This window comes from Theropithecus gelada, chromosome 11 (assembly GCF_003255815.1).
Source record: "Theropithecus gelada isolate Dixy chromosome 11, Tgel_1.0, whole genome shotgun sequence".
Classification (NCBI taxonomy): Eukaryota; Metazoa; Chordata; class Mammalia; order Primates; family Cercopithecidae; genus Theropithecus; species Theropithecus gelada.
In genome coordinates this window covers 35,664,299-35,676,691 of record NC_037679.1, presented here as the reverse complement: position 1 = coordinate 35,676,691, position 12,393 = coordinate 35,664,299, and the positions used below count along the sequence as shown (strand labels likewise).

The window sequence follows — 12,393 nt, the reverse complement described above, 5'->3', positions numbered from 1 at the left end:
GGCCTCCCAGAGTGCTAGGATTACAGGTGTGAGCCACTGCGCCTGGCCTAGTTGTGCTAAATTTTTAATGTTTTTTCTGATTTTAAATATTGCTACTTAAACAGTGTCATTTTGCCTTTCTCTACTTCTGTAGTCTTTCCTGCTTTCCACCTCTCACCCCACCAATATCACTTAAAAAAATACTAAAAAAAACCCAAACTACTTTATTCAAGTATAATTTATACCTGAATAAAATGAACCCATTTTAAGTACATAGTTCGATTCATTTTGACAAATGTATACGCTCATGTTACTGCTACCACAATTTAGATATAGAACTTTCCATCAGTCCCCAAAATTCTCTTGTGCCCCTTGAACTTAATCTTTCCCTTTCCTATTCTATGTCAGACAATGACTGATTCAGGTTCTGTTACTGTGGATTGCTTTTGTCTGTTCTAGGATTTCATATGAACGGAATCATAGAGTATGTACTCTTGTCTGGTTTATTTTGCCCTGCATATTTTTGATATTATTCCTTTTTATTTTGGAATAGTATTCTATGGCATAGGAATATTACTACAGTATTGTAATGAATGTCCAATTTGTTTATCCATTCACCTTTTGATAGACATTTGACTTGTTTGTAATTTTCAGTTATTGTAAATGAAGCTATTATGAACATCCATGTACAAATTTTTGAGTGGACATGTTTCCATTTTTCTTTGGTAAATATTTAAGAATAGCTATACCAATTTGCATCTCACCAGCAATATATGAGAGTTCCAGTTGCTCCCCTTCTCATCAACACTTACATTTTCAGTTACAAAAATTTAATTAACATTCTAGTGGTTGTGTAGTAGTATCTCATTGTGGTTTTCCATTTGCATTTCACTGATGACCATGGTAGTAAGCATCTTTTCTTGGATCTATTAGCCATTTGTATTTTTTTAATAAATCGTTTAAATCTTTTATTCATTTAAAATATTGTTTTCTTATTGATTTTAAGGTTCTTTATATAGTCAGAATCTGAGTCATTTGTCTAATATATGTATTGTGCATATTTTCTAACAGTTTGTCTTGCCTTTTTAAAATTAAACTTTTTAAAGGTAAGTAATTTAATTTTTTGAAATTTAGCATATCTGCATTTTCTTTCATGGTTTGTATTTTTTGCATATCAATAATTTTTTGTCTACAAATTTTTATTTTCCCATTTTTATTCTAGAAGTTTTATAATGTTGGCTTTTGTATTTACATTTGTGATTCATTTTGAGTTAATTTTCGTTTAGTGTAAAAGCCAGGCTGCTGTGGTTTTTGTTGTTTTTAATGACCATCCAGTTTTTACTGACAGTATTTGCTTTTTCCCAATGGGTTTCCTTGGCACTTTTGTTGAAAATTAATTGACTCTGTTTATGGATCCATTTCTAGACTCCTTATTCTATCCTATTGATAAATGTGTGGTATGCTAGTACCACATTATTTTGATTATTTTTGTAAGTTTTGAAGGTAGTATAAATCTTCCAACCCAACGTCATCTCGGAAAGAGTAAAAAAACTTTGCATAGTTTACTCTCTTGACCTCATTGGTTGTGTGTATGTGTTGCTAATTTTTGTTTTTCATTTGTTTCTTTTTGTGAGTTTCTGCTTTCCAAGATGTTGCCACCACCAGGGACTTTCTGCTTGTGATTTTCCAATGCAGATATTGTATATACTAAGGAAGAAGCAAAGTACTTTCAGCTAGTCAGAAGGAATTAGACAGCAATTGGTATTCTTCTTTAGCCCGTTATTGGTAGTAAGCAACTCTAGATTCCAATAGTATATGATTTTTGAGAAGGTCAGTAAATTGGGGTTGCAGCAACAAAAGTGTATACCAGAAGCCCAGTGTTTAAATACCAAGTCTGATACTTGACAGGAAATGAAATTGTAACACTTTTCAATTTAAAATTGTGTTTCTTTTCCTTCTTCTCCCATCCTTTAACAGAAACATTCCTATCCTTGCCTGAAGCAGTCTTTTGCAGGAACATTTGAGGTACTGTAATGGTAGTTGCCAAACTAGTGTGTGCTAATTGGGAACTTGTTGAATTGAAGAAAAATGTTAGATAAAAATTGCATTTAATTTTGTTTCTAACTACATATAAATGGACATTTTAAAAATCTCATTAATGAATACAGTTCTTGGTTTCAAAATAGCACTCAGGTATTTTTCCCTTCTTAAACCACTTTAGTTTACAGTAAAAATATTAGGAGAAAAGGTAAAATGTAGCATATTCAATTATAGTATTGATTGCATATGAGTATTTTATTTCATGTGTATTTTTGGTCTTTCCAATTAAATTGTGTTCTTTCCTAGATAGGGATTTTATCTTTTGTTTATTTTGCCTAATTTCTCACATACTGGAAATGACGATGGATGTTGGTTATGCACTGGAATTAACTTGTTTTGGTGAATAGTAAGTCCCAGGCCATAGTAGGAATATAGATGTATTTATTTTCCTACTGAAATCACATTTCTTCTTTGAAAGACATTTCTAATCTTTGCACTTAATACAGCTTAGAATTTTGGATAATCGGTAGGTAATGAGGTGGAGATGAGGGTAATAGTCTCATTTGAGCGCTTGAGTTTCCCCCCTTTAAGTTGTTGATATAGACTGATCGTGGTCAAGTGCTTTCGGAGGGCTGGTCATCACTTGTTTGTGTCTGCTCCTGTATTTGCCTCATAAAGACTTCAGTGGATTGCAAGATCAGTCAGACAAATAGAAATATCAGCCAGCTGCTCAAATAGATATTTTTAGAAATGTTTTTCTTCTTAGTCCTAATCATGTAGTTTACCACAAATCCTTCATTTTGATAGTGGGTAAGAAGAAATGAATCAGGAGCTCCAGAGAAGGCAGCTTGAATAGTAGGATCCAAATGAAAATTGAAGAAGAGATTCCTGAGTAAACATTTTTTTCTCCTTGTGATTATTATCAAAACCTGGACTTTAAAAAAACCTGGACTTGGATATGGTTATAGGATAGGTCTTATGTAATGCAGTTTAAAAACCTAGCAAGAAACACATAAATGAATACTATGCTATTGTATTTTTTTCTTATGGTAGGATACATGGTGTTTTAAAATGTTCTAGGTCTGACATTGATTTCACTTTTGTAGATTCATTTAAAAATATTTTGAAGTTAATTTTTATTTTATTTCGTTATTCAAAGGTAGACTATTTTAGTTACAAATGTCTGAAATAGTACCTATATCAATTAAGGGTTTTTTGGTTCAAGTAAGAGAAAGCTTTGGGTAACTTAAATGATTTGCTAGGATGATAAGCTCATTTTCTTCAAAGATGAAGAATGGAGTTTTAGAAATAATAGACATTTGAATAGCTTTAGGGATCTAGAGAGCAGAAAGCAACAATCTTTGTGGAGCCCCCATTAGGATAGTTTTTTTTGTGATTGTTTTTCATTCACGTGATCACTCTGCTCATGATTCACATTTTGAGAGAGAGAGAGAGAGAGAGAGAGAGAGAGAGATACAGACTGATTGGTCTGGCTCAGTTTTTTTTGTCCACTCTTTTTGCTAGGAGAGCGTGGAGTACCAAGATAGCATATGTTGGAGGAGGGATGTTCCTTTCCCAAAAGATCAAGGTGGATGTTATCAGAGGAAGGGGAAATGGGTCTGGACAGGTTAAAACAAAAATCCAATACTGCTATAGTTTCTAGGTGGATATAACATTTTAAAATATCTTATAATACAATATTAACTTCATTGGCTGAACCCAAGCCTTTCAGCCTTTATAGATTTGCCATGATCATAATACATATAAGCATTCATTGTATTCATTATTAATTACTTTGTAGATTCAGTGTGTGATGGAGATGATTTTATGATTTTTAACAAATATAAAGTGAAATAATCTAGTTTTGCTATGTTTAAGCAACATCAAATAATTCTGCTTAAAATAGATAATTTATAGTGATTTTTTTTCACTATGGTGTTTTCTTAAATATATTAAGTGCTTTTCATTTTCTGATACCACCTAGTTGAATTGGGGTGAATATCAGAGAAATTAAAATATAATTTCAGCTTAAGGAGCACCGGTTTTTTTCTCTTCTTAGAGAAGATAGTGCCTCAGATACAGTCCACAACAAAAAATTTTTGTTTAGAAAAAAAAAATTTTAGGAACAGATTTGTCAGTTTCTGTGTATTTTTTGGCCTTTTTTTCTTTTCTTTATTTATTTTTTTTTTGAGGCGGGGTCTTTGTCGTCCAGGCTGGAGTGCAGTGGCCCCATCTCGGCTCACTGCAAGCTCCGCCTCCTGGATTCACGCCATTCTCCTGCCTCGGCCTCCCAAGTATCTGGGACTACAGGCGCCCGCCACCACGCCAGGGTAATTTTTTGTATATTTAGTAGAGACGGGTTTCACCGTGTTAGCCAGGATGGTCTCTATCTCCTGACCTCGTGATCCGCCTGCCTCGCCCTCCCAAAATGCTGGGATTACAGGCGTGAGCCACCACGCCTGGCCTTTTGGTTAATTTTTTTTTTTTTAGTGCCCAGTACTCAATTACTATACCTTCAAAACTAAACTATTACTGTACCTTCAAGACTACTGGATTTGTTAAGTTTTACTACATGGCCTGTTAATTCAGTTATCCCTCCCCCCACCCACCCATGTTGAAGGCTTTCAATTGTTTCCTGTTTGTGTATACACAATACTCTTCACATATTGTCACAATTTGATACATCTTATTAATATTTTTCTCTCTCCTTATTCTCTGTTTCTTAAAATCCATGTGGGTTTGCCAAAAAGGTGCCTGTAGAAATGTACAAGCAATTGGTCTGAAGGGACTAGTTTTTATAACCCAGTTGTACCTAACTTGAATGATGGAGGGAAAACTTTATTACCATTGAATTACTGAAAGTCACATTTAGATTGCTGATCTGCTTGGAAGCTAAGAAAAGGAGAATGGTGTCACTTAAGTAACACAACTTGTTTTTCTTTGTGCTTGTTTTATGATACTAATTGAGTCATAAAAGGTGATACAATGACTTTAAAAATCACTTCTGGCCGGGCGCAGTGGCTCACGCCTGTGATCCCAGCACTTTGGGAGGCCAGAGGCGGGCGGATCACGAGGTCAGGAGATCGAGACCATCCTGGCTAACACGGTGAAACCCCATCTCTACTAAAAAAATACAAAAAACTAGCCAGGCGAGGTGGCGGGCGCCTGTAGTCCCAGCTACTCGGGAGGCTGAGGCAGGAGAATGGCGTAAACCCGGGAGGCGGAGCTTGCAGTGAGCTGAGATCAAGCCACTGCACTCCAGCCTGGGCGACAGAGCAAGACTCCGTCTCAAAAAAAAAAAAAAAAAAAAAAATCACTTCTGATGGTTTTATAAGGCAATTTTCCCTGCTCTTGCTCACTCTTCTCTCTCCTGCCACCATGTGAAGAAGGTCCTTGCTTCCCCTTCGCCCCTAGCCATGATTGTAAGTTTCCTGAGGCCTCCTCAGCCCTGTGGAACTGTGAGTCAAACTCTTTTCTTTATAAATCACCCAGTCTCAGGCAGTTCTTTATAGCAGTGTGAGAATGAACTAATACAATGGTACTATAACATTTAATAAAAATAATAGTGATGGCAATTTATTATGTATATAGTTGGGTTCATTCATGTAGTTCATTGATGAGAATTTACATTGTTTATGAAGTGGAAGATCTTCAGCCTAATACTCCTTTGTTATGTCTTCCGGGAAGTGAATTAAGCCTTCATGCCTTTATTGCTTTATTATACTGTAAAGAATCTGTTTGCTTGATGATAAAGTTAGCTCCTCATCTCTGCCAGTCCGCAATTCTTTTTTTTTTTTTTTTTTTGAGATGGAGTCTGGCTCTGTCGCCCAGGCTAGAGTGCCGTGGCCGGATCTCAGCTCACTGCAAGCTCCGCCTCCCGGGTTCACGCCATTCTCCTGCCTCAGCCTCTCGAGTAGCTGGGACTACAGGCGCCCGCCACCTCGCCTGGCTAGTTTTTTGTATTTTTTAGTAGAGATGGGGTTTTATGGTGTTAGCCAGGACGGTCTTGATCTCCTGACCTCGTGATCCGCCCGTCTCGGCCCCCCAAAGTGCTGGGATTACAGGCTTGAGCCACCATGCCCAGCCCGCAATTCTTAAGTGTTTAAGGAGCACCTACTGTGGTAGGCACTCTTCTAGGTATTGGGAATACCTGACTGAACAAAACAAACTACTTATCATAGAGCACTTCTATTTGGGGATATAATATACTATACTTATATTTGGGGATATAGACAAACACATGTGTATGTCAGGTGTTAAGTGTCTTGGAGAAAAAAGTAGTAGGTAAGAAGGTAAATAAAAGAATGGGAGGAGGCAAGTTGCTATTTTGCTATTTGTAGCTAGGATGGTCAGGGAAGATCTGTTTGATAAAATGGCATTTAAACAAATAAACCTGGAAGAAGTGAGAGAGTGAACCTGAAGGAAGAGTGTTTTAGGCAAAGAACAGCAGATACAAAAACCTTATGGAGGCTGGGTATGGTGGCTCACAGCTGTAATCCTAGCACTTTGGATGACTGAGGAGGGAGGATTGCTTGAGGCCAGGAGTTCAAAACTAGCCTTGGCAACATAGTGAGACTTCTCTACAAAAAAAGAAAAAAAAATTAGCCAGGCTTGGTGGCACACGCCTATAGTTCTTACTACTTGGGAGGCTGAGCAAGGCTGAGGATCCCTTGTTTCCAAGAGTTTGAGATTATAGTGAACTATGATCTTGCCACCACACTCCTGCCTGGGCAACAGAATGAGACCCTGTGTCTAAAAAGAAAAGAAAAGAAAAAAACATGTGGAAATCTTCTTGACATGTTAAAGGAATCATAGAGGCTCTTGGGAATGGTGCAGAATGAGCAATCAGCATATTACTTCACCACTCTGTGCCTTTGTGTTTTCATTTTGAAAATGGGGCTATAGTGAAAAATTACTTGCTTTATAGGGTTTATATGATGACTACATGATATAATAATGCATTTAAAGCAACTAGTAATGTGTCTTCGAATATAAAGTGGATCATGTTTCTGCCTTGCACAGGCTTTTCGTTGGTTTCCTCTTTCACAGTGAATAAAATCCAGACTCTACTGTCTCTGGAGCCTTATCTTGGATAGTTCTCCTCGTTGCTTACTATACTTTAGCCATGCTGAGCTTTGAATAATGAGCCTATTCTCAGCTCGAGTCTTCTTCCCCACCAGCTTCTTCAGTTCTTCGCAGAAAGGGTTTCAATGATGTATTCAGATATAGATCTGCTGTTTTAATAGAAAGCCAAATGAACAGTGGCTTAAATAAGATTTTTTTTTTTTTCTGTTTTGTAGTAGTAGGTAGGTAATCCAGAGCTGGGATGACGCTGCTATTCTAAGGCAAATACAAATGGTTAGTTGCTTCATGGTTTAGAGGCTCAAAAGGTTTCAGCTGGGTTTCTTAATCTGTCATACCTTCTAAGCTTTGATTAGGTTTCTACAAATCCACTCCCCAACTGATTTGTTTTTGGAAGGGTATAGTAACAAGTGCCCAAGAAGGGAAAAATAGCAAGGATTCCAGTTTTCTTAAATTTATTTTTCTGAAGCTTCAGCATTGTCTTGTATTTTCCTTATAGTATGCACCTTAATATCCTAGTTCAGTTTCTGATTGTTAGTTCATAAAGCTTTAAAAAATTGTTGTTCCTAGTCAGAAACCCTTAGTATAAGAAACAGCTTAGAATCCTTAATGTTTCTCACATTTGAAATTCATAATGGTATTTTAGCTTTGGCATAGTTAAAAAAACCTAAGATTGAAATGAAGTAGTGACATAATAACTTCTTACTGCTTTTTCAGAGGTAGACCACACTACCCCTGTTTTGGACTTTGGTCTCCTTAGTTCATTCTGGCATAAGATTGTGTTACAGCTTGAGAGGAGGTTGGAGGAAGTGAAAAATGTGATGGAATTTTAAAGTTTCTATACTTTACTTATTTTTATTTTTTTTGAGGCAAGGTCTCCCTCTGTTGCCCAGGCTGGAGTGTAGTGGTGCCTTTATAGCTCATCGCAACCTCTGTCTTCTGGGCTCAAGTGATCGTCCCACCTCAGCCTTCCCTAGTAGCTATCTATATCTATAGCTGTAGCTATATCGTTGTGTGTGTGTGTGTGTGTGTGTGTGTGTGTGTGTGTGTGAAATTCTATTACACTTCCTTGTCTTTTTTGGCTTTCTATGTTGATGCGACAACTATCTTTTACTTTTAGGATGTACCCTTTCTACAGTACTCACTTGATTTCGTTTAATTTCTGAAGCGTTTCGGGTGATGATTAACTTCATTGCAGAAGCATTTGGTTATTAAGACTGGATTCTACAAGGCATGATTTATTTATAAAAGGATTGTTCACATTGTCTAAAAGCACATAGAAAAAATTCTAATTACAACTAACTGTCATTTACAAGAGTGAAGTTTCTTAGAAATGGCTTGTGAATCATAATTTCATCTTCTGTTATTAATAATACTCCTTTTTTTTTTTTTTTAAGAGACGGAGTCTCGCTCTGTAGCCCAGCCTGGAATGCAGTGGCATGATCTTGGCTCACTGTAGCCTCCTCCTCCTGGGTCCCAGTTCAAGCAATACTGCTGCCTCAGCATCCTGAGTAGCTGAGATTAGAGGCATGCACCACCATGCCCAGCTAATTTTTGTATTTTTAATAGAGATGGGATTTCACCATGTTGGTCAGGCTGGCTTGAACTCCTGACCTTGTGATCCGCCTGCCTAGGCTTCCCAAAGTGCTGGGATTACAGGTGTGAGCCACCATGCCTGGCCAACAATAATACTTATATATTAAAAGGCGAAATGCTACAGGGGTTTGTATTTGGTAGCAGTTAAGTAGACAGGGATAAACAGACAATTGGAAGACAACTCTTTATTGATTTCTTGCCTTTCTGCATATCTTATAAGTAAAGCAGTGACTGCCTGTTACTTTAGATTGTCTTTTCAAGAATGTTTATCTAGTGAGCAGCCTTGGAAGATAATGATAGTATTTTCCTCCTTAGGAAAAGAAAAGGCAGTCATTCTTGCTGTCCATTATAAAATATTTGGGTTCCCTAAGCTCAGGACTCTTCTGTATTGCAACTCACTGTTTTTTGTAGGCATTTCCCTGGGCTTGCCTTGGTATGGATAAGATAATTTAGATAACTAGAAAAGCTAGGAAAGTATTTAGAACATGTAGGATTCTCCAAACTGATGGCTTTACAAATGTTTTAAATTTTGCTTCACTTTAAAGAACTACCCATAGAGCTCTCAGACCCATGTATTATAGCTGTGGTTTAAGCAAGGAAGATAAGTAATTCTAATTGACAGATTTATACTCAATGATAAGGCCTTCCATCAAAAGATTTGGAGATATATGTGTATTTCAATTGTAATAAAATATTTAACATATTGTTTTGGTTTCCTACTTGAACTGATTTTTCTTTTGAAGAACTGAATTTCTGCTGTTTAGGTAGGATAAAAATATTTTAATTGAAGTTGAAAAACCTTAGAAAACTGTAATTAATGTACTTTATTGATTGGTTGTGATTATTGTAAGTTGCCTCATGTTGCTCCCCCCCAAACACAGCCCACCACCCTCCTTAATTTATTACTCTAAAGATAGGTCCTAATATGGACCTTAAAGTTGGGGTGGTACCATATACCTATTCTTTTGCATTTCAGTGATTATGTCAGCAGTATATAGATAGAAGGTAAAACTGCTGGCTGTTAGATTGTACAATATTAGAATTTTAAGGAGTCTCAATAATTGATATTTTAGCCTCAAAATTTTACTTATGAGGAAACTGAGGTCCAGAGATGTAAAGTGGTCCACAACTAGTTCTCAATAGAGCTATGGACTTAAAAATGAGATTTACTGGCCGGGTGTGGTGGCTCGCACCTGTAATCCCAGCCTTTTGGGAGGCCAAGAGAGTGGATCACCTGAGGTCAGGAGTTCGAGACCAGCCTGGCCAACATGGTGAAACCCTGTCTCTACAAAAATACAAAAATTAGCTGGGCATGGTGGTGCACACCTGTAATTCCAGCTACTTAGGAGGCTGAGGCAGGAGAATTGCTGGAACCCGGGAGGCAGAGGTTGCAGTGAGCCGAGATTGTGCCACTGCACTAGCCTGGGTGACAGAAGGAGACCCTGTCTCAAAAAAAAAAAAAAAAGAAAAAAAAAAGATTTACTGATAGCAACTATAATATTTGTGTATCTCCTCATGCTACATCAGGACCGGAAAAGTGAATGACTTGAGGATGTATATTTCATGAGGATGAGACAGTGTGGTTGTATGAAATGACTTTAGTACATTGATGAACATTTGTAATTTTTACAGTTATATATCATATATTAGAAAATATGCAACTTTTGGCTTAAGCCAGTAATTAATGGATTTTATTAGTTGAGGCTAATCAAAGTTAAAGGCCAGTAAAAAAAATTAAGGTGACTGTGCTAGTAGTGCATAGCAAAAGTTACGAATTTGGTACACTGACTACTGAGAAATGTTGATATGGGAGAAAATCATTAAATTCATAACTGGTGGCATAAAGTATGTGGCTGATGGAGAAATAAACCTTTGAAAAGCGTTCAATTAATACTTTTGTGCTATATATCAATAAATAGAACCCACTGATACAATTATTTTCTATTAATGGAAACATTTTAAAAATGTATACATCTGTTTTCTCCTCCTGGATTGTTTAAAACGTCTGTCATAATAAATGTAGTACTCTATGTAGAAATTTGTTTCAAGGTTCTGTGAATTAAAATTGAAGTAGTTTGTATAAGAACAGTTAGCAGAAATGGAAAGCAACACAAATGAACTTTTCATGTACAACTTACACTGAAGTCTCCAACTCTTACCTATGTGTATATCCAAGTAACCACAAGTGAAGATGTAGACTATTTCCAGCACCCCAGTAGACTTTCCTGTGCTCCTTTGTAGTAACTCTCCCTTCAAGGATAAGCACCTAGAACAATGGTTGGCACGTAGCAGGTATTCAAAAATATTAGTTCAGTGAAATAAATGAAGTCTTAATATCTTACATAATTGAGTGGATTCTTTGTACATTACAGTTTTTACCTTTGTAGTTTTCCTTTTGTTTTTATTTTTGTAAATGTTTAAAATGTTATTACATTTGGGGACATTTTTATTTTTTATGCTCCCTCAAAGATAAGTTATTTCTTCATGTATTAGATATTCAATTTTCAGTTCCTCTCTCCAATAATTTGAAGTTAAAATTTGTAATATTTGATCTACAGTTAATTTTGTTGTGGTCATAAGTTTTTTTCCCCCAATTTGAGAGTAGACGTTTTAAAGTTCAGATAAATCAATTATCAGTTGTTTGGAGCATGTCTATCTACAGTGTTACCATTTATGCATAATGAATATTACTCTTCCCCCAAATTACATATATTCTGTGTCACACACCAGTAATTAATCTCACATTTAGTTTTGAACATTCTTTGACTTATTACATAAGTAATGGTCATGTCAAATAAATATCTGGTAAAAATTTCGCATACTCCTTTTCCTCACTTTTTTAAAAGGACTTTCAGAGATTGTGTTACTTTATGTGTATATTTTTCTGTTTACTCTTTTTCATATATAAACTCTGTATAAATATTATCCTCTAAAATATCAGGAAAATTTCTTAATGACATAAAATATCCAGCATATGTTCAAATAATTCTGATTGAGAAATTTTTTAAAATTTATTTGTATCAGGATTCAAATAAGGTCTGTACACCTCAGTGGTTAGTATGCCTCTCAAGTATCTTTTAAGCCATAGGTTTCCCCTGTTTTTACCCCCCTTTGTGTTTATTTGTTAAAGAAGCCTAGTTGTTTTGTAGTTTACCACAGCCTGGAGTTTGCAAATTGATCACCATGTGTTTTTTAAAATTGTCATTATGGCTGGGCGCAGTGGCTCGTGCTTGTAATCCCAGCACTTTGGGAGGCCAAGGCAGGCAGATCACCTAAAGTCAGGAGTTCGAGACCAGTCTGGCCAACATGATGAAACCACGTCTCCACAGAAAATAAAAAAATTAGCTGGGCGTGGTAGTGTGCACCTGTAATCCCAGCTACTTGGGAGGCTGAGGCAGGAGAATCACTTGAACCTGGGAGGCAGAGATTGCAGTGAGCCAGGATTGTGCCACTACACTCCAGCCTGGGCAACAAAGCAAGACTCTGTCTCAAAAAAAAAAAAAAAAGAAAAGAAAAAGAAAAGTAATTACCTCTCTAGTCTTGATATGAATTGTTTGATTTTCTTTTCTTTTTACTTTTTGCCAAAAAAAATTCACAGTGGTATATACTTTGTATCAGGAAGTGTATAATACCTGGTTGTCCTTTCTGTGTTTTCAAAACAAAAGCAGCACTTTGCAATTATTATACCCATTTTTC

At 36.4% G+C, this 12,393-nt stretch overlaps 1 protein-coding gene across 5 annotated transcripts in view; it reads left to right on the top strand.

The window, feature by feature from the left end:
• Positions 1-12,393, top strand: part of OSBPL8 (oxysterol binding protein like 8) — a 222,126-nt gene that overhangs the window by 23,847 nt on the left and 185,886 nt on the right. For 2 of the 5 annotated variants that reach the window (XM_025401401.1, XM_025401396.1), the window contains exon 4: positions 1,957-2,004. The exons of the other annotated variants lie outside the window; for them this stretch is intronic. The gene's annotated coding sequence lies outside the window, so the exon portion shown is untranslated. The remainder of the gene's footprint in view (positions 1-1,956; positions 2,005-12,393) is intronic. 5 annotated transcript variants of the gene reach the window in all.